The sequence below is a fragment of the Panthera uncia genome, chromosome C2 (genome assembly GCF_023721935.1).
Source record: "Panthera uncia isolate 11264 chromosome C2, Puncia_PCG_1.0, whole genome shotgun sequence".
Taxonomy (NCBI): domain Eukaryota; kingdom Metazoa; phylum Chordata; class Mammalia; order Carnivora; family Felidae; genus Panthera; species Panthera uncia.
In genome coordinates this window covers 25,641,657-25,667,424 of record NC_064810.1, presented here as the reverse complement: position 1 = coordinate 25,667,424, position 25,768 = coordinate 25,641,657, and the positions used below count along the sequence as shown (strand labels likewise).

Genomic DNA, 25,768 nt, shown 5'->3' with positions numbered 1-25,768 from the left:
ATGGCAAAGGGTGGGGATAAGAGCAGCAGTAGAGGAAAGAAAGGCTGAAACGAAAAGTATTCCCAGAAGAACCTGAAGAAGCCACAGTCACACAGGATGGAGTGACAGAAAGCAAGGTCCAACCCCAAAAGCAGTTGCCTTTCCCCCATGCCTTCAAATTTTGGAAATTAAGAACCCACAATGGGAGACATCTAATGTTCATGCAGTGGAAATAGTAGCAGCATAAGGAAATGTTGGCAATTAAGAAAAAAACTTAAGAATGGATAAAGAAAATGTGGTGTATACACACACACACACACACACACACACACACACACACACACACACAATGGAGTATTACTCAGCAATCAAAAAGGATGAAATCTTGTCATTTGCAACTACATGGATGGAACTGGAGGGTATTATGCTAAGTGAAATTCATCAGTCAGAGAAAGACAAAAATCATATGACTTCACTCATATGAGGACTTTAGGAGAAAAAACAGATGAACATAAGGGAAGGGAAACAAAAATGATATAAAAACAGGGAGGGGGACAAAACAAAAGAGACTCATAAATGTGGAGAACAAACTGAGGGTTGCTGGAGGGGTTGTGGGGGGGGGATGGGCTAAATGGGTAAGGGGCATTAAGGAATCTACTGAAATCATTGCTTCACTATATACTAACTAATTTGGATGTAAATTTTAAAAAATAAAAAATAAAGTTAAATCACAAAAAAAAAGAAAAAACTTAAGAAAGAGAGGCTCTTAGTGATAAGGCTCCACCGAAAGCCTATACCAAAGACTACTGACAACCAGCGAGTTGATCCTATAGTTGATCCTAATGATGAAGCGATTGCTTATGATGGAGCTACAGATGAATTTACTTCTTACTTCAACAAATTTCTCCCAAGATTCTCATAACATCAGAAAGACATCATGAGAGAACAGTAGGACTCCGTGAACAGTATTCCACAGTTACACCAAAGTCTCACGTTTACTACAGAAGAGGACTGGCTCTGAAAAAAAAAAAAAAAAATTATTCCACAGTGCATTTCAAGAGATTTCACAAATCTGATTGTTATTAATGAAGATTGTAAAACACCAAATGGATGAATTCTAAGTCACTTGCCAAGTGGCCCAACTGCTCATTTTAAGTTTTTGTTTTTGGTTTTGGTTTTGTTTTGTTTTGTTTTGTTTTGAGAGAGAGAGCACAAGCAGAGGTGGGGGCAGAGAGACAAGGAGAGAGAGAGAGTCTCAAGCAGTCTCTTTACTGTCAATGCAGAGCCTGTCGTGGGGCTCGATCTCATTAACAGTGAGGTCATGACCTGAGCAGAAATGAAGAGTTGGACATTCAGCCAACTGAGCCACCCAGGTGCCCCTCACCACATTCTTGCACCTAGACTATTGCATGCAGCATTCCTGTCACTTGAATACTTCTTCTTCCCTTCCATCCTCCAGCTGATGCCTATTGAACTCACTCTTCCCCAGCTTCTCCCAATCATCCTCCAACTCCAAATCATGTGACCATCAAAGTACTGCCATATCCCCTAGTACTTCTCCAGAAATGAATAAGAGCTTCTTTACTTCTCTTTACCACCATTAAAATGTAAACTAAGAAAGAAAGTTGGGACTTTGTTCATCATTAAATTCCCAGGGCTTACAGAGAATCTATCCCGTAGTCAAAACTAAGTATATATTTGGTGATTGAATGAAAGGATGTTATTGTGCTATCATTTGAATAATTTATGGCAAGCCCAAATTTAATTTGGATTAATTTGGAAGCTATAAAATGTTTTAAATATATTTATTTTCCTATCTATTCTTTCACTCCTTTCAATGTACGGCAATTTCAGAAAGTATATTTGTGAAAACTCTCTAAGCCATTACCAACCTATCCAGCATAGAAGGCCAACCAAAACAAAATAAAAAACCTCTTACTCCCACTTAGCTACCCACACATTTTATCATGGGGTCAAAGCCAAGTTGGGGAAAATGTTTATTCTAACCAAATCTTCAAAACCTGCCATGGAGAAGAAAAGGACAGGATCCAACATTTCTGGACTTGACTTCTGATAACTGAATCCCTGGTCTACATTCCAATATAAAATATTTTAGGCGCGCCTAGGTGGCTAAGTTGGTTAAGCATCTGACTTCGGCTCAGGTCACGATCTCATGGTTCGTGGGTTAGAGCCCTGCGACGGGCTCTGTGCTTGCAGCTCAAAGCCTGGAGCCTGCTTCAGATTCTGTGTCTCCTTCTCTCTCTCTGCCCCTCCCCCACTCTCTCTCTTTTTCTCTCTCTCTCTCTCTCTTAAAAATAAATAAAACATCAAAAAATTTTTTAAAATATTTTATATTTTTAAATTTTTTTTAAATTTTTTTTTATTTTTTTAACCTTTATTTATTTTTGAGACAGAGGGAGACAGAGCATGAATGGGGGAGGGTCAGAGAGAGGGAGACACAGAATCCGAAACAGGCTCCAGGCTCTGAGCTGTCAGCACAGAGCCCGACGCGGGGCTCGAACTCACAGACTGCGAGATCATGACCTGAGCTGAAGTCAGACGCTCAACCGACTGAGCCACCCAGGCGCCCCTAAAATATTTTAGATATGCTCTTGTGCTACCTAAAACATATTTGAGGGGCACCTGGGTGACTCAATTGGTTGAGGGTCCAACTTTGGCTCAGGTCATGATCTCATGGTTCATGGGTTTGAACCCTGCATCGGGCTCTGTGCTGACATCACAGAGTAGAGCCTGCTTTGGATTACTTGTCTCCCTCTCTCTCTGCCCCTTCCTTGCTTGTGTGCTCTCTCAAAAATAAATAAATAAACATTTAAAAAAGAAACATGTTTGAATTTTTCCCTTGTTAGCTCTCAGTTCTTAAAATGAAATTAGATAGATCATTGTTTGTAACCCATTGCAGTCCTCTTGTCCAATAACTAGCTGACTATTTCATTTGGGACTAATTACTAAAAAGAGATTAAAAATGAAGCATCTGTAGTATCCCACAGCTAGTTACAAGTTGGGAACTAGTCTACCTTTAAAATTTTAAAAGACATCCATGATGTCTATAATTTCTAACATCATTTGTAGAAGTTCATCTTTTCTTATTGAAGTATAATTAATACACAGTGTTATATGAGTATTAGGTGTACAGTATAATTACTTGGCTTCACAATTTTATACATTAGTGTTCATTAGGATAAGTGTACTCTTGATCCCCTTTATCCATTCCCCACCCACCCACCTCCCCCTGGCAACTACCAGTTTGTTCTCTGTATTTAAGAGTCTGTTTTCTGGTTTATGTCTTTTTTTTTTCCCTTTGTTCATTTGTTTTGTTTCTTAAATTCCACATATGAGTGAAATCATATGGTATTTGTCTTTCTTTGATTGACTTATTTCACTTGCATTATACTCTCGGTCCATCTATGTTTTCTGAAACAAGGTCTCATTCTTTTCTATGGCTGAGTAATATTCCATTGTGTGTGTGTGTGTATATATACATATATATATATATATATATATATATATATATATATATATATATACCATTCTTTTTTATACATTCACCTCTCAGTGGATACTTGGGTTGCTTCCATATATTGGCTATTGTAAATAGTGCTGTTATAAACATAGGGGTGCATATATCTTTTTCAATTAGTGTTTTCATTTTCTTTGGGTAAATACCCAGTAGTGGAATTACTGCATCATATGGTAATTCTATTTTTAATTTTTGAGGAAACTCCATATTGTTTTCCACAGTGGCTGAACCAGTTTGCATTCCCACCAACATAGCACAAGGGTTCCTTTTTCTCCACATCCTTGCCACTACTTGTTATTTCTTGTGTTTTTTATTTTAGGCCATTCTGACAGGTATAAGGTGATATCTCACTGTGTAGTTCTGCTTTGCATTTCCCTGACAATGAGTGATATTGAGCATCTTTTCAGTGTCTGTTGGCCACCTGGATGCCTTCTTTGGAAAAATATCTATTCATGTCCTCTGCCCATTTTTTAATTAGATTATTTGCTTTTTGGTGCTGGATTGTATAAGTTCTTTATATACATTAGATATTAACCCCTTATCAGATATATCATTTGCAAATATTCCCTCCCATTTAGTATGTTGTCTTTTTGTTTTGTTTATAGTTTCCTTTGCTGTTCAAAAGCTTTTTATTTTGGTGTAGTCCCAATAGTTTAGTTTTGCTTTTGTTTCCCTTGCTTGAGAAAACATATGTAGAAAAATGTTTCTATGGCCAATGCCAAAGAAATTACTGCCTATGTTTTCTTCTAGGAACTTTATGGTTTCAGGCATCACATTTAGGTCTTTCATCCATTTTGAATTTATTTTTGTGTATGGTATAAGAAAGTGGTCTGGTTTCATTCTTTTACATGTAGCTGTCCAGTTTTCCCAACACCATTTTTTGAAGACACTGTCTTTATACCATTGTATACCATTCTTGCTTAAAAGTCTTTGACATAGATTATTCGACCATATACTTGTGATATTTCTGGCCTCTCTTTTGCATTCCATTGATCTATGTGTCTATTTTTGTGCCACTACCATACTGTTTTGATTACTACAGCTTTGTAGTATATCTGAAAATCTGGGACTATGATACTAGTTCTTTTAAAGGCTATATTGTTCCCTATGGATGATACCACATAGTCAAATTATTCCTGGTAGGTTGCCTATTGTATGATAGGCTCCTTCAAATTAAAATAGCAAGAAGATAATTGATCAAAATTGCCTTGTTTAGAACAATGCCTCATAGGAAACTCTAAATAAGAGGAAAATGAAAATTCTTCTGAGGGATTTCTTTTAAAAAATTGTGTTATTGTAATGAGTTATAGCAACTTTATGTAGTATAGAGCTATTTATCTATCTCATAATATTTAATTATTTCCTTTTATTGAATGATGGACGTATTCATCCTCTTGTTCTCTTTTTCCTCCAATGGAAAAAGTAAACTGTTTTTACTGGTGCAAACAGGAAAAGCATCAAAGTCTCCAATACCTGTAGTTTGCTGAAAGAATTCTATCCAGCTCCATGAGATTCTGTTCTCATAAGCCATACAATAACTATAGGAGTGTTGGTATTTACATCCTCCTCATTTAATTAGTCAGCTTCAAACTGTAAATAGAGGATATCTCAAACGTCTATTTATACAAGGAAAGACACTTCAAATAGCTATTCCTGTTTTTTTTTTAAATCTACACTTCATCCTATTTGCATGCTTTTCTTTCTTCTGAATTTAGGGGAAGAAAAAATGGTTAATACATACATATAACATCTTTATATCAAAATTAAGGAAAATATCTTAATCATTAGAATCCTTGTTTCTGAAACTGCTCATATGGTCAAAGTTAGTATTCATAACTAACTGCCTTCTTCTACTACCAATTCCATAGCCTCTTTGCTTTCAGTAAGCTCCTCAAGTGGTCATGGTTCTTTGCCTGGAAGGGTTACCCAAATCTTCATCCATCAGGGATCTGGATTATTTTAGGTTATAATTTCCCACTGACTTAAATCAGAAGATACGGAAGTGATAAGTGGCACCTATGGGGATCTCCTGCATTCCAGAAATACTCATTCCTACCCCATTAGATAGAAGCAACCTAATTACCTCTTTTTAGTCAGGATCAATCACCCCAGTTAGTAGAGTGATGCTTTTCTTTGCTTATTGATTTACTGGCCTGAAGAACAGTCAAGTGGCAGACTCAACTTCCAATTTAGGGGATCCATTCCTGTATTCTCTAGTTCCCTTGGCAACTAAAATTTGTAGACCAGTAGAGCTTCAAATTGTGGGAAAGAGAACAAAAATATTGCTAGTGGATCTCTATGGTTAACAGTGTAAAGATCCACTCCCATTTCTACCCTTTGATTCCCAGAACTCTGAATCCTGGCTACGAGAGAAATAATACCATATATTGGTCTGCTTTAGAACATGTACTGTATCCTAGAGAAAATTATCATGGACTTGCAAAGTATTGCCACCTAGCTGGTACCATAACAGAAATTGAAAAAGCCATTCCATTATTCTGTGAGGCCAATTGCTTCAGGATAAGGGGAATTTGGTAAGAATAGTGAACCTCATGAGCACGAGCCCATCACTAAACTTCATTTCCTGTAAAATAAGTTTAAAATGGTTAATATATACACATAGTATATTCATATCAAAATTAAGAAAATAAAGAAAAAATTAACTAGGGGAGCCTGGGTGGTTCAGTCAGTTAAGCGTCCAACTTCAGCTCATGATCTTGCGGTCGGCGGGTTCGAGTCCCGCGTCAGGCTCTTTGCTGACAGCTCAGAGCCTGCAGCCTGCTTCAGATCCTGTGTCTCCCTCTCTCTCTCTGCTCCTCCTCCACTCATGCTCTACATCTCTCTCAAAAACAAATAAACATTAAAGAAAAAATTAACTTGCTTAGTACAATCTTAACCGTAATGTCAGAAGAAATGTTTAATGGAATGTCGTGACTATTAACAAGATGTCCAATAAATTCCTAGATGTAGCTTTGGCAAAAGTATTTCTGGAAAAATGATAAATTGATGTCCATTATAAAGATCTATTCCAGTGAGAATAATGCCACCTCTTCTATGATATAAGTGGTGCTATGTAATCCAACCTGCCACCAAGTAACATGTTGGTCTCTGCTATTGGCAAGTTGAATACCCAATGGTGTCTGAAGCCAGATGGGCCTTAGTCAGTGGAAATCAGTGTTGCTGAGCCCATGAATAATCTACTCATGTCACTATAGTTACTTTGTTCATGAGCTTGACGAACAAGAACGGAAGTGTTTAAGAGGTTGACTTATGTCCAAAGAACAGGTCATCTTCTCCACATATTATTACAGTTTTCCTCTGCAACAATTGTTCTTTGGTGATCATTCACATGGGACACAAATATAAACATTCTGTGCCCATTCTGAGAGATCTATTGATATACTTTTTCCCCTATTCTTCGTGTCACTGATTTTCCAATCATGTGCTTTCCAAGCCTCTAATCCCATCAAGCCAAGTTATTAGCTTTCCATGAAATATAGCTCTGTACCTACAATCCTCTCTCTAAGCACAGTAAACAAAGTCCACAGAACTGCTTGATGTTCTGCCAACTGGGAATATTTTCCTACTCTACTGACATTCAGGGTCACTCCATAGTGGGTTATGGTTCTGGAGCCATCCATATTTTGGTGGTATCAGCATAACATGAACAACTGTCTTCCTCAGCTAACTGGTCACGGTAAAATTCCCATTGGACCATATGTACAGACTGAGAAGAAGGAGGCAGTGTAGGAAGAATTTGGGCCATGGCCATCTGAGCCATTTGCATATGCGGCTTACCTTGGACTTCAGTACCTGCTTAAGCCTAATCTCAATATATACAACTTCTGTGACAGTGATTATCACACACTTAATCAGGTGGTGATTTCAGTTGCGGCTACTGTTCCAAATATAGTTTATTTATGAAACAAATCAACCCATATCCTGGTACCTAGCATGCAGATGGCAAATGATTATTTCTCTACACCTATTGTTAAGAACCATCAGAACCAGTTTGCTTTTAGCTGACAGAGTAGCAATACACCTCCACTGTCTTTTTCAGGGCTATTTAAGTTCTCTGGCCTTATGTCATAATTTAGTCTGCAGGGACCTTGATCATGTCTCCATTCCATGGGGCAGCACACTGAATCATTACATTGGTGATAGTGTGCTGATTGGATAAAGTGATGAAGAAATGACTACAGACACCCTGTTAGGACACATACATGCCAGAGGGTGGGAGAAAAGTCCCACAAAACTTAGTGAACTGAATAGTGAAATTTCTAGGGTCCAGAGTGAGGTACCTCCGGATAACTTTTCTTAAGAAAGGACAAGTTTCTGCATGTTTCCTCTTCTACCATGAAGAAAGAGGTACAATGCCTAGGAAGCCTCTTCAGGACTTTAGAAGTACACATATTGTATTCAGGTGTGTTATGTTGACACAATTACCAAGTGACTTGAAAAGCTCCCAGTACTGAAAGATGCCAAGGATAAAAGAAAGCCCTAATACAAGTCCAGATTTGTCTACAAGCTTGCCACTTGTAGAAGAGTCAGTGGAGGAGAAGGTTGCTATATGAGGGACTCTGGCAAATCCTATAGGCAAATCATAGCATGGTGACCTTTAGGATTTTGGAGCAAAACTATGCTATCCTCTGTACATAACTGTTTCATTAAAAATTGGGTGTCACTATATTGTACACCTGAGACTAATATAACACTGTATGTTAACTATAGTGGAATTAAAATTTAAAAACTTGGGGCGCTTGGGTGGCTCGGTCGGTTAAGCATCCGACTTCGGCTCAGGTCATGATCTCACGGTCCGTGAGTTCGAGCCCTGCGTCAGGCTCTGTGCTGACCACTCAGAGCCTGGAGCCTGTTTCAGATTCTGTGTCTCCCTCTCTCTCTGCCCCTCCCCTGTTCATGCTCTGTCTCTCTCTGTCTCAAAAATAAATAAACGTTAAAATTAAAAAAAAAAATTAAAAACTTAATAAAGAAATAAGGGGCTCTTGGCTGGCTCAGTGAGTGGAGCATGCAACTCTTGTTCTCAGGGTCATGAGCTCGAGAACTTCATTGGACGTAGAGCCTACTTAAAAAAATAAAAATAAAATGTGGTACCTGGGTGGCTCAGTTGGTTGAGCATCCGACTTTGGCTCAGGTCATGATCTCACAGTCCGTGAGTTCAAGCCCCGCGTCAGGCTCTGTGCTGACAACGTGGAGCCTGGAGCCTGCCTCAGATTCTGTGTCTCCCTCTTTCTCTGACCCTCCCCCATTCATGCTCTGTCTTTCTCTGTCTCAAAAATAAATAAACATTAAAAATTTTTTTTAAATAAAAATAAATAAAAGTAAAAAATTATAATAAAATAAAATTGGGAGATTTTAATAAAGATCCAGATGTCTTATCCATCTTGTAAAATCTAGCAGTGATGGGCATGCATTTCCCTAGCATATGCACCCTCCAGTGTCTTCCTAATACCCATAATGCTTTATTTATTCATCCTTAATTTACTTACAGGATGAATAATATTCACAGTAATTTTGGAATAGGTGTTTAGGTCTCCACATACAGAGAGAAGGATCCAAGTTTATCCAGATCTTGAGTGGCAAGGAGACTTCATGTGACATCTGGTCCACAAAGCAAAAAAGAGACATTTATTCAGAGGATATGGAGTTTTACTGTGGACACCAAGAGAGGTGGATCAGTGGGTTCTGTGGTAACCTTAAAAGAGGAGAGGCAGCAAAGGCAGGAGAGAAGTCAGGCAGACCCCACCCTATGACATCATCTGTCACCCCACAGTATGACCTCATCTTTACTAATTTCATCTTTCCTAATAACAGTCCTATTTCCAAATAAGTTCACAATATGAGGTACCTGGGGTTAGGACTTCAACATATCTCTTAGGGGGACATAATTCTACCCATAACAAATGGGTAAACCTCTGACAAAAACAAACCTGTCTCAACGTGGCTTCCCCAAAAAGCAGAGCCTGGGACAGGACTTGTGAGCAAGTTGGATTAAGTATCCAAAGGGAAGCCTTAGCTTTTTTGGGGACATGATCCCAGTGAGCAAGACTGAGGAGATGAGAGTGAGGCAGTGAAGGAGGAAGAGCCAATATAAGTGTATGTTACTGAGGTTGCCACCGTGGACACAAGCAGCCTGATTCTGCTTGGACTTCCAGAAAAGTATACAGAATGCTTCCCAGAATTATGTGCTAGAAGGATGAAAAGCAGGAGCATTTATGAATCAGCTCTGATTCCTCATAGTTGAGGGGACATTAAGGATGTTAACTCCCAGAGATGTTGACTTCCTCACACTTAACAAGCCAATGTGCATGAACAAAGTGAGCTCCCAGGGGTATCACTAGCATCCAAGAGTTCCTGGGCAGAAAGCAGAGATCTGTAACTGTCAACCTGAAATGAGTGAAAGTGTGCCCAGAACTCTCTACTACAGCCACAGCTAAATCAGAGGTATAGCTGAGTAGACATGCACTTGGCCACCAGATTCTCTCTCCAGGGGTCATGGAATTAGGATTCAGAATCTTTAATCAGTTGGTTGGTGACATATGAACAGGCAGGAATTGTAGGTGCCTACAAAAGCCAAATTAGATACATGATTTTGTTCTGAAGAAACATAGCAGACATACAGCAACATGAATATGAATAAAGCAGAATAAAGCAGACGTACAGAAGCTGGAAAGAGCAGAAAAAGCGTGCTTTCCCTGACAAATGGAGCTAGACAAGGGGTCCACTTTGCTGCCTGACTGGTCTCTAGTTTCAAGGTTCCGCTCATCTGCCTCCATTGATATCTACAGGACAAACTCAGTACCCTCCCAATATATGCCTCTTTTTGGTTTGTAGCCCAGATGTCATATGAAGCTTCCCTGCCACTCAAGATGTGGATAAACTTGGATCCATTTCTATACATATGAGATCTAAACACCTATTCCAAAATTACTATGAAGACTCAGATTGCTATGAATATTATTCATCTTGATAAGGATGAATCAGTAAAGCATTACGAGTCTAAGGGAAAACTGGAGTATGTGTATGCTACTTATCTGATTATAGCCAGGGAAATGCATGCCCACTATTGCCAGATTTTACAAGATGGACAAGATATCTGGTTCCCTATTTAAATGATGTCATATAATTCACATATTTTAAAGCACTCTGCAGACTAATCATGTCTGTGTACCAGATCCGGCCTTGTGGCTCTAGTTTCAACATCTGTCACATTCCTGGAGGTATCGCCACCTCCAGTCTCCTGTGCTTTCTTCAGAATGATCTGACCTGACCATCTTATGCCTCATGTGAAATTCTCTCCTTTCACTGATTTCCACAGCAGAAAACAATCTCAATAAGAATTACCCACAGGGGCACCTGGGTGGCTCAGTTGGTTAAGCATCTGACTTTGGCTCAGGTCATGATCTCACAGCTCGTGGGTTCGAGCCTTGCATTAAGCTCTGTGCTGACAGCTCAGAGCCTGGAGTGTGCTTTGGATTCTGTGTCTGCCTCTCTCTCTGCCCCTCCCCTGCTTGTACTCTGTCTCTGTCTCGTGTCTCTCTCTCTCTCTCTCTCTCTCTCAAAAATAAACATTAAAAACTTTAAATAAAAATTACAAAAGAACAAATATTATATGACTCCACTCATTTGAGATATGTGAGTAATCAAATTCATAGAGGCAGAAAATAGAATGGTGGTTGCCAGGGACTGGGGAGAAGAAGGGAATGAGGATTTGGTGTTTAATGAGTACTGACTTTCTGTTTGGGATGATGAAAACATTCTGGATCATTGGTCAACAGTGAATGTTCTTAATGCCACTGAACTGTATACTTTAAAATGGCTAAAATGTAGGGTCGCCTGGATAGCTCAGTTGTTTAAGTGTCCAGTGTCCAACTCTTGATTTCAGCTCAGGTCATGGGCTCATGAGATCAAACCCTGTGTCTGCTATCAGTGCAGAGCCTGCTTGACATTCCCTCTCTCCCTCTCTCTTCCCCTTCTCCACTTGGGCAAGCATGCTCTCTCTCTGAAAATAAATAAACTTTAAAAAATAAAATAAAATGGCTAAAATGGTAAATTTTATGTTATGTATATTTTACTGCAATTTTTAAAATTAAAGCTTTAAAAATTGTGAATTTAAGGACTTCATTAACAGTTTAGAGAAGTTCGAAGGAAGACTCACATTACGCAAATGCAGACTTCTACCCTCTGCTTTCTCCTCCCATTGCCCTGGGCATACCAAATTCCAACTCTATTACGAAGATCATCATTTTTCTAAATAAAGACGCTTCTATGCAACAGTTATCCTGGTGATTGCTATTCGAAAAATAAAATTGTCTCATTAAACCTAAGTTAGACCAAAGGAGTTTCTGATTTTGGGGGACAAACATTATCTCTGACTAAAGCACAAGTACTTACATACATTTTTTCTAGAAAGAGTGAGATAATCTTTCTTAAGACAATCTTTAATTTATGCATGTGTCATATTATCCTATGAAAGTTGTAGCATAGTGAATGGGGCCTATCATACGTTAATATTTCCATACCTCTGAACCATGTTACAGCAGAGATAGAAAAGATGAGGTGTTGGAGAACTATTAAAATAGAACTTTCATCCTCCGTCTTCTAAATTAGCAGTGTATTAGAAAGCCGTGCCTGGATATCTGAAAACAGCAGAAAGGAGAGATGCCGCCTCGCTAATTTAATACCAAACTCCCAGGAGAATTTTGCTGTCAGAGTTTTATCATGTATTATGGGGACAAGTATTGGCAGGTTTCCGTGAGATGCATATAAGCTTTTATCTCTTCCCTAGATCAGGTCATGTGACTGATAGCTGGATCCTTACATAGGCTTTTACCATCCTTTTAGTAATACGCTTGGTGATTGAGTGGAGTCCCATAAATCTAGTCCAGAGTTAATGACCCAATGGGGGTTTATCCTGTTGATCCCCAACCATCTACCACACGTGTACATTAACATTTCATAAAAGCTCTACTCACAGGTCTCCTGAAAGCTTTCTCATATAGAGACTAGACTCTTCAAAGCTTTCTCTGATTCTCAATAACTGAAAATAGTTGTTATCCCTTAATAATAATTCAAAAACAGAAGATGACTAACTTCTATTCTGCACTAAAATTCCACAATATTGTTATTCAGGCAGCAATGATATAGAGTTGTTAGTAGGTGGCCCTGACTTACGATTCTTAATTCTTACCTAGTCCTATAGAATAAAAAAAATCAGTAATTGAAGACTGTTTAAATGTCAGCTAATCCAGGGGTTACAAATTGCTCATCTACAGAGTAAATCTGGTTTACAGAGATGTGCTGTTTAGCAACACAATCTTTTTAAACCTTTGGAATTATCTGCCACATTTTAAAAGGTAGAGATTGCAGGGGTTCCTGGGTAGCTCAGTTAGTTAAGTATCTGACCATTGATCTCAGCTCAGGTCTTGATCTCAAGGTCGTGAGTTCAGGGTCTACACTGGGCTCGGCACTGGGCATGAAGCTTACTTAAAAAAAAAAAAAAAGGAAAAAAAAGGGGGCAGAGATTGCACATCAATATCAAAGATCTGGCAACACTAGCCTACTGTTCCCATGTAGTAATGATGCGCTGAAGCCTGGAAGCCACTGATGTCTGTGGGCAGGACGTGCGTCCTCCACCTTGCTATGGCATGTTGTCTATCACCACCAATTCAGCTAAGTATGCTGCCTGGATTTTGTAGGCATTTGAAATTTTCACTCATGTCATTTTAGAAATTATAAAATATGAGATTAAACAGTACTGAAATCACTCTCTTAAAAGTGAAAGGGGCAAGTGGGTGGCTCAGTCGGTTAAACGTCTGACTTCAGCTCAGGTCATGATCTTGCAGTTTGTGGTTCAAGCCCCATTTGGGCTCTGGGCTGACAGCTCAGAGCCTGGAGCCTGCTTTGGATTCTGTTTCTCTCTCTCTGCTCCTCCCCTGCTTGTGCTCTGTCTCTCTTTCTCCCACACACAAAAATAAATATTAAAAAAAATTTTTTTTAAGTGAACAGACAAAAAATGATAAACGTACCTGATGCCAAATTTTGTGTCTATACAAATTTCTTGTGAACTCTAGAACTTATTCCTCATGAAATGTTGCAGTGTTCTAAGGGACATGATTTGAAAAAATCTGCACTACACTATTTCTTCTTTTAAATAAAAAAAAAAAAAAAATAGTGGGGCACCTGGGTGGCTTAGTCAGTTGAACGTCTGATTCTTGATTTCAGCTCAGGTCATGATCTTGCAGTTTGTGACATCGAGCCCTGTGTCAGGCTCTGTGCTGATAGCTTGAGATTCTTTCTCTCCCTCTCTATTTGCCCCTCCCCCACTCTCTCTCTCTCAAAATAAATAAATAAACATTTTTTAAAAAATAGTAATTTTTCATCTCTACTTCTAACACAAGATTTAATTTAAGCAATAAATGATCAAAAAATAATTAGTAAGAATTAATCAGAAATAAAGATTGTCTAAATCTTTCTTTTAAAGTTTATTTATTTATTTTGAGAAAAAGAGAGAGAGAGAGAGAGAGAGAGAGCATGAATGTGGGAGGGGCAGAGACAGAGGAAAAGAGAGAATCCCAAGCAGGCTCCAAGCACGGAGGCTGACACAAGGCTCGATCTCACAAATGGTGAGATCATGACCTGAGCTGAAATCAAGAGTCGAACGCTTAACTAACTGAGCCACCCAGGTGCCCCAGATTGTCTAATTCTTATGCAATATTATATTCCAACAGTCTGATAGGCTTTATTTGTGGTTTCTAATTTCTAAATGACAAACTTGGTTAGAATTTTTTAGTCTAACAAACTTGACCCCCAAAAAAGAAAACATTAATGAACAGATGAAATGCACTTTTTTTTTCTGTATTTTGAGCCATTTCAAATAATGACTATGTTTTTGTAATATGAAATGTGTGTCTATTTGTTCCCTTGTATTGGAAACAAGCTTACTCCTTAGAGAAAGAAAGAAAGAAAGAAAGAAAGAAAGAAAGAAAGAAAGAAAGAAAGAGGAAGAGAGAAGGAAAAAAAGAAAGGGAGATAGGGAAAAGAAAGTAAAATACTAAATGTAGAGGGGCCTAAGGATTGCTCTATATGAAAATCCTCCATTTTCCCCTGTAGATCTAATCCGCACTTCTCTCTCTGTCCCAAGGAGCTGATCTACAACAATATCTCCATGGCTTCTCTCTTTTAATTGGCTTCTATCAATGGAAATCCCTGGTAGGAGCATTTATGGAGGCAAGAGAGTAAAACCTAATATACTTATTCCTTTAAATCTCTTCTTGCAATGTCACCTTCAGCTGGCTGTAGCCTCCATCCAAATGTCAATGTCCCATTTGTAATGATACTCCATACAACTTTTTCTTTCCAAGCTTTAAAAACCATTGTCTCTCCTTGTTGCTTTAGACCTAGGGGGTAATGACATGTAGGTTGCTATTAAGCTGCAGATCAATGAACCATTCCTTATGGTTCCCTTCTTGCACCTTTGTAAATAAACACTCCTTGAACTTCCTATTGAATATGCTGTCCTTACTGAGACCCAGACTGATAACAAGAGGCACATTTCATTTGTATAATATTTTTAAAATTAAAATAAATGAAGTGAAATACTAGAAGAATATAAATAGTATGCACAATTACTAGAAGAAGCCAAAAGGAACTTCAGCTGTAAGCAATTTATCAAAAGAGTTTTCTAAACACAGTTTCCTCTCTCAGATGAATTATAGTAAGATCTATCAATATAATTCTTTCACCTCCACCAAACATATTTTGGCTCTTTCATCATCTCTTCTAAAGATGTTTCCCCTTTATTAATTTAATATATACACTGTTCCATCTTTTCCAATCTATAAGCCCCATTTCCTAGAAACATTTATTCTTCCCTTATGTCATTTTTGCTTTTTACTCCCATGTCTTTTAATAATACACTTCTCATCCTATTTCCTGATTTATAAATTTTAGATATAATCTATTATAATAAATGAGGGATCAGCTGGCTTACCACCAACCCCCTTACAACCAGTTGTTATATTTCTATTTTGTGTTCCTCATGTATCTTCCATAAAATACTAATATCTCCATTCCTTATTTCACCAGCTGTGAACAGTATATTTTAGAGCACTAAACCAAATGCATACCTTGGCCAAATACCAAGGCCAACCCCAACATGCTGCATCCATAATTTTTCTTCCCAGTTTTAAAATGATATTAATGACCATAATTTTCCTTTCAGCATTACACTGTTCTTTTCCCCTACAACTACTATCATCTACACGATAACTTTTGCAATGTTAAGATTAATAGTATTTATATAGGATTAATTCCTCCATGCTGTATCTGTAAGTTGATATAAAAGATGTAAGTCGATAAGAATATTAAGAATATAAATATGATTCCATGCAGGTCCGAGCAGTGTCGATTGATTGTTGTCATGTGTTTTTCGCAGGTTTTGCCTTCAATTTTCTAATTGCAGTGAGTTTTTCTTGCCTGTATCTCAGTACCAATGTGTATAAAATTATAAATGTTCTATTGCATCACTATTTCTCCTGATGCCTCAGTTTGGACTGGCTGAATGCCAGGTCTGCCTCCTAACTGCATTTCTGGGCTTTCCCTTCACTGCTCTTCTAGAGACAAATTGGCTCCACTATTTCAAAGGATGCCAAAATGTTTTCTGTCTTCATTTTCTTTCTTGTTTGGATATAGTCCAAACTCAAATAGCTTTCCTTTCAGGTAGAGGAAATATTTTATAAATCTTGTGACATTGCCCATTTTAACTTTAAAGTAGTTCTTCACTGTCTTGTAACATTCAATAGTGTTGATGGGAAACATGATACCAGATTTGTCATTTTTCTGTGGGTCATTTTTATTTTTTCTCAAGAAAACTTTGAGTCTTCTCTTTATCCTTAGTAATCTGAGTTTTGACAATAATGTGTCTAGGGGTGTCTTCATTCCTGTGCTGAGAACTCAGGGCAATCTTTATTTATTTTAAGATTTTATTAAATTCCAGTTAGGAGGGGTGCCTGGGTGGCTCAGTTGAGCATCCAGCTCTTGACTTCAGCTCAGGTTATGATCTCACAGTTAATGAGATCAAACCCCACATCGGGCTTTGTGATGACAGCATGGAGCCTGCTTGGGATTCTCTCTCTCTCCCTCTCTCTCTCTCTGCCCCTCTCCTGCTTGTGCACGTGCTTTCTCTCTCTCTCTCTCTCTCTCTCTCTCTCTCTCTCTCTCTCAAAATAAACATTAAAAATATTTTTTAATAAAATTAAACATTAAAAAATATATTCCACTTAGTTAACATAGAGTGTAATATTCATTTCAGGCATACAATATGGTAAATTAACACTTCCATGCAACACTGGTGTTCATCACAACAAGTGCATTCCTTAATCCTCATCATCTATTTAACCCATCCTCCACCCACTGACCTTCTAGTAACCATCAGTTTGTTCTCTATAGTTAAGAGTCTGTTTCTTGGTTTGCTTTTCTCTCTCTTTTTCTCCTTTGCTCATTTGTTTTGTTTCTTGAATTCCACATATGAATGAAATCATATGGTATTTGTCTTTCTCTGACTTATTTTGTTTAGCATAATATTCTCTAGCTCCATCCATGTCATTGCAAATGGCGAGGTTTCATTCTTTTTTATGCTGAATAATATTCGTGTGTGTGTGTGTGCGCGCGCGTGTGTGTGTGTGTGTGAGTGTGTGTGTGACATCTCTTTTATCCATTCCTCAGTCAATGGATGCTTGAGCTGTTTCTATAATTTGGCAATTGTAGATAACACTGCTATAAACATCAGGGTACATGTATCCCTTTCAATCAGTATTTTTGTATCCTTTGGGTAAATACCTAGTAATGCAATTGCTGGATCATAGGGTAGTTCTATTTTTAACTTTTTGAGGAACCTCCATACTGTTTTCCAGAGTGGCTGCACCAATTTTCATTACCATTAACAGGGCAAGAGGGTTCCTTTTTCTGTTCTTTTGTTGCTGATTGTAGCCATTCTGACAGGTGTAAGGTAATATCTCATTATAGTTTTGATTTGCATTTCCCTGATGATAAGTAATATTTTCATTTGTCTGTTGGCTATCTGGAGTCTTCTTTGGAAAAATGTTTGTTCATATCTTCTGCCCATTTTTTAATTGGATTATTTGTTTTTTAGTGTTGAGTTTTATAAGTTCTTTATGTATTTTGGATATTTTGTCAGATACGTCATTTGTAAATATCTTCTCCCATTCCATAGGTTGCCTTGTCATTTTGTTGATTGTTTTCTTCACTGTGCAGAAGCTTTTTATTTTGATGCAGTCTCAATAGTTATTTTTGTTTTTCTTTCCATTTTCTCAGGAGACATATCAAAGAAGTCACTATGGCCACTATGGTCAAAGATAGGTATTAACTTTTGGTAGCATTTGCTTTTCAAGCCATCTGGTCCTGGACTTCAGGTTGTTGGGATATTTTTGATTACTGATTTAATTTCTTTGCTGGGTATCAGTGTGTTCAAGTTTTCTATTTCTTCCTGTATCAGTTTCAATAACTTATGTTTCTAGGAATTTATCCATTTCTTCTGAATTGTCCAATTTGTTGGCATATAGTTTTTCATAATATTCTCTTATAATTGTGTTTCTGTGATATTGGTTGCTATTTCTCTTCTCTCATTTGTGATTTTATTTATTTGGGTCCTTTCTCTTTTCTTCTTGATAAGTCTGGCTAGAGGCTTAGCAATTTTATTAATTTTTTCAAAGAACCAGCTCCTGGTCTCATTGATCTGTTCTAGTGTTTTGTTTTGTTTTAATTTTTATATCATTTATTTCTACTCTAATTTTTATTATTTCCTTCCTTCTGCTGCCTTTAGACTTTGCTTGCTTTTCTTTTTCTAGCTTCTTTAGGTGTGAGGTTAGTTTGTTTATTTGAGATTTTTCTTGCTTCTTGAGGTAAGACCTGTATTGCTATATACGTCCCTCTTAGAACAATTTTTGCTGTATCCTAAAGGTTTTAGAACTTTGTGTTCTCATGTTCATTGTTTCCACATACTTTTTACTTCTTTAATTTCCTGGTTGACCCATTTATTGTTCAGTAGCATGTTGTTTAACTTCAATGTATTTGTGGTCTTTCCAAATTTTTTTCTTATGGCTGACTTCTAGTTTCATAACATTGTGGTCAGAAAAGATGCAGGGTATGAATTCATCTTGTGTATTTGTTGAGGCCTGTTTTGTGACCCAATATGTGATCTATTCTGGAGCATATTCCATGTGCATTTGAAAAGAATGTGTATCCTGCTGTTTTAGGATGCAATATTCTGAATATATCTGTAAAGTCCATCTAGTCCAGTGTGTCATTCAAAGCCATGGTTTCCTTGTTGATTTTCCACTCAGATGATCTGTTCATTGATGTAAGTGGTGTATTAAAATCATGTACTATTTTTTTTTAATTTTTTTTTTAACGTTTATTTATTTTGGAGAAAGAGAGAGACAGAGCATGAACAGGGGAGGGTCAGAGAGAGAGGGAGACACAGAATCTGAAACAGGCTCCAGGCTCTGAGCTGTCAGCACAGAGCCTGACGCGGGGCTCGAACTCATGGACCGCGAGATCATGACCTGAGCCGAAGTCAGCCGCTTAACCGACTGAGCCACCCAGGCGCCCCAAAATCATGTACTATTATTGTGTTATTATCAATTAGTTCTTTTATGTTTGTTATTAATTGCTTTATATATTCAGGTGTTCCCATGTTGTGTGCATAAATATTTATAATTGTTATATCTTCTTGTTGAACTGTCCCCTTTATTATTATATAGTACTCTTCTTTGTCTCTTGTTATAGTCTTTGTTTTGAAATCTAGTTTGATAACAAAGTATTGCTATTCTGTCTTTCTTTTGACATCAATGTGCATGATGAATGTTTCTCCATCGCCTCACTTTCAGTCTTTAGATGCCTTTAGGTCTAAAATGAGTCTCTTCTAGGCAGCATATAGATGGGTTTTGTGTTTTATTTTATTTTATTTTATTTTATTTTATTTTATTTTACTTTTTATCCATTCTGACATCCTATGTCTTTTGATTAGAGCATTTAGTTCATTTAAATTCAAAGTAATTATTGGTAGATATGTATTTATTGCCATTTTATTACTTGTTTTGTGGTTGTTTCTGGAGATTTTTCTCTAATCTTTTCTTGTCTTTCTTTCATGTTTTGCTGATTTTCTTTAGTGATATATTTGGATTTCTTTCTCTTTATTTTTTGCATGTTTATTAATGATTTTTTGATATGTAGTTACCAATAAGTTTGTATATAACCTCTTCTGCAAATAGCAGTCTATATTAAGTTGATGGTTGTTTAAGTTTGAACGCATTCTTTGATCCTCGCCTCCCCACATTGGTCTTTGTTATTATATTTTATATCCTTTTTTGTGTGAGTTCCTAGACTGACTTTTACAGAAATATTTTTTACTGTAGAAATATTCATTTTTACTACTTTTGTGTTTCCTGCCATTATACTGTCACTTTTCGTCTCTCCTTTCCACTTAAAGAGTCCCCTTTAGTCTTTCTTGCAGAGTTGGTTTAGTGATCACAAACTCCTTTAGTTTTAGCTTATCTGGGAAACTCTTTATCTCTCTTTCTATTCTGAATGATAGCCTTGCTGGGTAGAGTATTCTTGGCTGCAGATTTTTCCCATTCAGCTCTTTGAATATATCATGCCACTCCCGCCTGGCTTGCCACATTATGTTGAAAAATCTCTAGCTGGCCTTATGGGATTTCTTTTGTAAGTTAATGACTTCTTTTGTCTTGCTGCTTTTAAGATTTTTCTTTATCACTATATTTTGCAAATTTAATTACTGTATCTCTTGGTGTTGGACTGCTTTTGTTGATTTTTATGGGAGTTCTCTGTGCCTCCTGGATCTGGATGTCTTTCCTTCCCTAGATTACAGAAATTTTCGGCTATTATTTCTTCAAATAAATTATTTTCTCCCCATTATCTCTCTTCATCTTGTGGGACTCCTATAGTGTAATGCTATTATGTTTGATGGAGTCACTGAGTTCCCTAAGTCTATTCTCATTTAGCATATTTCTTTCTCTCTTTTGTTCAGCTTCATTGCTTGCCATTAGTTTGTCTTTATTTTATCATTACTTTGTCATTAATTCATCCCTCTGCTTCTTCTAACATGCTGCTCATTGCATCAAGAGTGTATATTGCTCTCTTCATGTCTGATTGACTCTTCTTTAACTCTTTTATCTCTTTAACTCTTTTATCTACATAAATCATTTGAAATTTTTCTATAGAGGAGATCTGTCTCTATTTCTTTCTCTTTCTTTCATCATTTATTTATATTAGTGTGAATTCATGCGTATTTATTTTATACTTTGAGCTACAAGTCAATGCTATATTTTTGGTTGCTCAAATTATTATAGCTTTGGCTATTGGCAGCTCTTGCCCCAGGGATTTTTGAACTGGTAATAGGAGACTTTCTGGGTGGCTGAGTGTATTTTATATAAAACTCAAAAGTTGTTAGAAACCAAATTTTTCTGCCAGAATAGAGAAGTGATGGAATTAGGTGTGCAGAGAAAACAGAAATAAAAAACCACCCAAAAGTCTAAAGCAGATACCTTTATCCCCTCACTTCTTTTGTTAGACATATATTCTGAGTCCCTGTTATCTCATCCTGAGGTTTTGTGTACCATTTCAGTTTCTGCAAACAAAATCCCTCTTTTTGCTTAAATTAGATCTATTTCTTAAAAAAAAAAATTAGATCTATTTATTCAACCTTAAAGTTAAAACTAACCTAAAGAGTTAAAGCTGCAGAAAGATAACTGCATTATTTAGGTGAGGTCACAGGTAAAGAAATATCAAGTAATGGTTATTAATATGATCCAATTGATACACAGAGGTCCAGGCTTCAGTTGTGTTTCCCTCAGTTCATATCCCATCTATCCCCTCAGTCCTGCCTCAGAGGCTCTGATGATGACTGCTCCAAAGATGCTCAGCTCTACCCATCCCTGGAATCAATAAGATCCAGACCAGGTGGTACATCAGGAGTCCTTGTCCTCTAAGTTGAATTTAGACACGTTGGAGTCTGAGTAAGCCCTTGGCAGAAGCTTCCCAAGCTGACCCTAAAAACCAGCACTGCCCAAAGGACTCAAATCAGGAGTCCCTCTCCTCTAGATATCTCAGGAAATTTGGTGCCAGTTGGGTAGAATTTGAGATTCCTTCTTTATTTTGATCTCAATCTCCTGGGCTGCCAGCATCCCTTCTGCTGCTCTGGTCAGTTTTCCAGTTTGATGGGAAACATTCCTACCACCTCCACCTTGCTTCCCTCCCTGACTCCACTCAAGTTTTATTTTCTATATTTTTGGTACCATTTTCTCTAGTGCCTGGTGGTAAGTCCCAAAATAACACATTGGCACTCAGTGTTTGTATATAATACTATACATTATGATGACAGCATATTATTTAAAGAGAAATTTCATTCTATTTCAAGAATAAACTTGTAAGGTAGATGTTATTCCCATATCATAAATTAGGAAACTGTCATTCAGAGAGATTCACTGACTTGTCTGACACAATATCTGGTGAATATGGGATTCAACCAGTGATTTCTGATTCCCAGAACCATGCTCATTCTGCAATGCCATACTGCAGGCATTAACAAATTATTGAGTTAAGCTGAATTTCTATTCTCTAGTGGAAGGGAATATATAGTGACCTTATGTGTCAGCCTTCTTAGCATAGCCAAGAAAACCATTAGATATGCATATATAACCAACTTAGTTGGTTGTCCATCTATAACACAGTGTCCATCTATGTCATCATTTTACAGAAATTCTTACGGGGTGAATTTTTCCTTTCACAAATAAATTTTGGTAGGTATGAGAAAGCTAGAGAATAAACCTGATTCGTTATTGTTAATGATTTGTAATAACAACTGAAAACATGATTTCAGTGTTATCTTCTTTAGTTAAACTATAATTCAAAACAATGATAGGCACATTAGGAATTGGATTAGATTTTGTTTTTAATTGGAAGCTAAAAGTCAGCTCCACTAAAAGGTATATAGAGGGCTTTAGTACATACTTGTCTAGACTGGGATATTTACTGAAGGCCATTTATTTAATAGTTATTTATATTTTCAATAAAATTGTTGTGTTACTTTTCCATTGCTTCTCTAACAAATTGCTACACATTTAGTGGCTTAACACAACACAAATGTACTATCTTACAGCTCTATAAGTCAGAAGTCTAACATGGGTCTCACCAGCCTAAAGTCAAAGCTATGTTCCTTTCTGGAGTCTTGAGGGCAGGATCCATGTCCTTGTTCATTCAGGTTGTTAGCAGAATTCAGTTCCTTATAGTTGTAGGGCCAATGTTGACTGGCTGTCAGCTGAGGACTGTCTCTAGCTTCTCAAGGCTATTGCATTTCTTGGCTCTTCAAAACTGGCAATGGGGGGGTCAGGTCCTTCCCTAGCTTCAAATATCTCTTCTTTATCTTTCTTTTCTCTTTGACCCAGCCAGGAAAGTCCCTCTACTTTTATGGACTCATCTCTTTAGACTGAGTACACACAAGTGATCTAGGATAATCACCCCATTCGAAGGTCTGTTTCTTTAACCACATCTACAAGGTCTCTTTTGCCATGTAAGGTAACATATTCACAGGTTCCAAGAACTAAGGCATTGGGAATATTTGTGGGGGAAGCTATTATTCTACCTATCACGGCTTCCAAATCAGTTAACTTCATAGACTTTTACAGTAATTTAAACTCCTCACATTCATTTGCTTCATTAGAATAAACAAAAATATTTTAAATATTTTTCTTCATTTTGAATTTTTCTTAATATTTCTTCCACCAAAAACCTTGTCCTCTGCCCATAAAACTTATGAAATGAATTTATGTAAAAATTTCATTTATATTAATTTTTCTAAACCATTTTCATGAACAACACATTTGACAAGTTCTTTTTGCCTTCTTTTCATTTCATAATACAACCCATCTGCTGATTTAATTTGATCTGAAAGGAATTTAAGACTAGCTTTTCTCTTCTTGAATGTTGAAATTATGCTTTCACAGCAGATAGATTTCCTGAGGAATAGGAATCACTTGTGTTTTTCTCTATATAAGGAAACCTAAATTTTTAATTTTATGAGAGATTATTCCATCTTTGAACAATAGCAGTTAACTTTTAACAGTGATATCGAACTCCTACTCACCTAATAAAACATTCAAATTACTGCTTGATTAACAATAAACTGGCACTGGGTGTTATATCTAAGTGAAGAGTTACTAAATTCTGCTCCTGAAACCATTATCACACTATATGTTAATTAACTTGGATTTAAATAAAATAAACAAAAACAATAAACTGACTTTTTTCCAATGACCAATTGCCCAGCAAATATGTTACACAGATCTCTAATGATCTTTTCTCTGTCAATACTTAGCAACTTAGTTTCCTTATTAGAAAGGTAAAAAGAAATAAGTACAACTGAAAATCAGTTTCAATTATTATAATTCCTTTTTAGTTGCCCTGGTAAAGGACCGATATTAAGTAATAATATGTGGCTTAAATGAATCTTATTTTTTTTCTAACTTTTTCTTCAACTCCCTGAAAAGGTGTACTAAGTCTAATTCTCTGTGCCTCTTTTTCTTTCTGTCCTTGTTCCCCATGATCTTATATGCAACCATCTTCAAATATCATGTCTATGAAGGTGAGTCTCAAGTCTGTATTGCCAGACTGTCCAATAGTCTATTTCCCCATTCTTAATAAAGCTGTATTTGAACACTGTTATTAATTCAAAATATCAAAAACATTAGTCATAAATTTTACTGTCATTATAATTATTGTACTTAAAGAGTTGAAGATGGAGAATACAAAGAAAACAAGACAAGAACTTGCTGGGAGAATGCATCAGAAATCAACAAAGATGAGGAATTTGATCATGTGGTATAGGAAAGTGAACCAGTTCATTCACCAGGGCTTAATTCTGCACACAACTCAAGGTGAAAGAGAACTGAGACAAAGTCATTGGCAAATTGGGTAATGGCTCATCTAAAGGTAATGACAATTTAATCTGCAAAAACAATATTTGAGGGAGTCTGTTTTCTGGACTATTTGGTGAAAGATGGAAAGAAATGGTGTGTAGGGGATAGAGAATGCAGCCAGTGTGATCAATCGATATCTTCAAGGCATAAATATGATCATACCTCCACTCTATCTTCTGAGACAGGCCTCAGTTCACAAGGCAGTCTACTGCCATTGAGTCTCCCATATCCTGGGCAAATCTCAATACCCTTAGTCTTGCAAAAACATGGAATAACATCTTTGTTCATCATAATGCTTGATGAGTTCCTTGTATACCACAAGCTCTATAGGCCTCCAGGCATGTAGTAGTGCCTGAGGGTCCAGCATATCCAATGTCAGGGTAGACTGCTTTAGTAGAGTGCAGCATGAACAGCTGCTCTGCCTGTGAGTTCCCTAGCGGAGGCAGACATATGCAACCAACTGCTTCCCTGGTGCTGGCATTGAATCCAGCCAGCAGAAAGGAGATAGACATTAGTAGTAAAGTAGATACCATGTGAACCTGGGAATTCAGCTATTCTAGCAATCTTTTGAACAATGCCTCCTTAATTATCCTGGAATTTCTCATTTCATTATATCTGCTTGCATTTGTTATCGATTGTTGCGTAACAAATTACCTGAAAATTTAATGTCTTAAAACAACAAGCATTTATTATCTCAGTGTCTGTGGGTCAAGAATTTGGCAGCAGCTTAATGAAATGATTCTGGTACAGGGACACTTACGTGGTTTATAATCAAGATGTTGGCCAGACCTGCGGTCATTTGAAGGTTTGACTGGGGCTGGTGGATTCACTTCCAAGCTCATTTATCACTCATTTATCTGCTAGCCAGAAGCCTCACTTCTTTTTCACGTGATCCTTCCCATAGAATAGCATGGCAGCTGGCCCAGTGTAAGATCTGAGAAAGAACAGCTACCAAGAAAAAAAAAAAAAAAGTGTAAAAATACAGATGTGACTCCTATACTCTCTAGGAGGACCAGATAGTCGGTCTTGAGGCTTCTGCCAACAAAAACAACACCCAAACTAGTGGGACTGTCTCCACTGGAGATATTTCAGATGACACCATTGGGAACACACAATGTAGTTCAAACCACTGATACTAACACCAAAAAGCAGAATCTGAACCACTGATTTCCCTAAAAGCCAGTTTCCCTTGACAGAAAAGAATGGATTCTGTATGGCA

At 37.2% G+C, this 25,768-nt stretch overlaps 1 pseudogene; it reads left to right on the top strand.

Annotated features, from left to right (window-relative positions):
- On the top strand, positions 1-24,457 carry LOC125921524 (ribosome production factor 1-like; annotated as a pseudogene).
- The last annotated feature ends 1,311 nt before the right edge of the window (positions 24,458-25,768 follow it).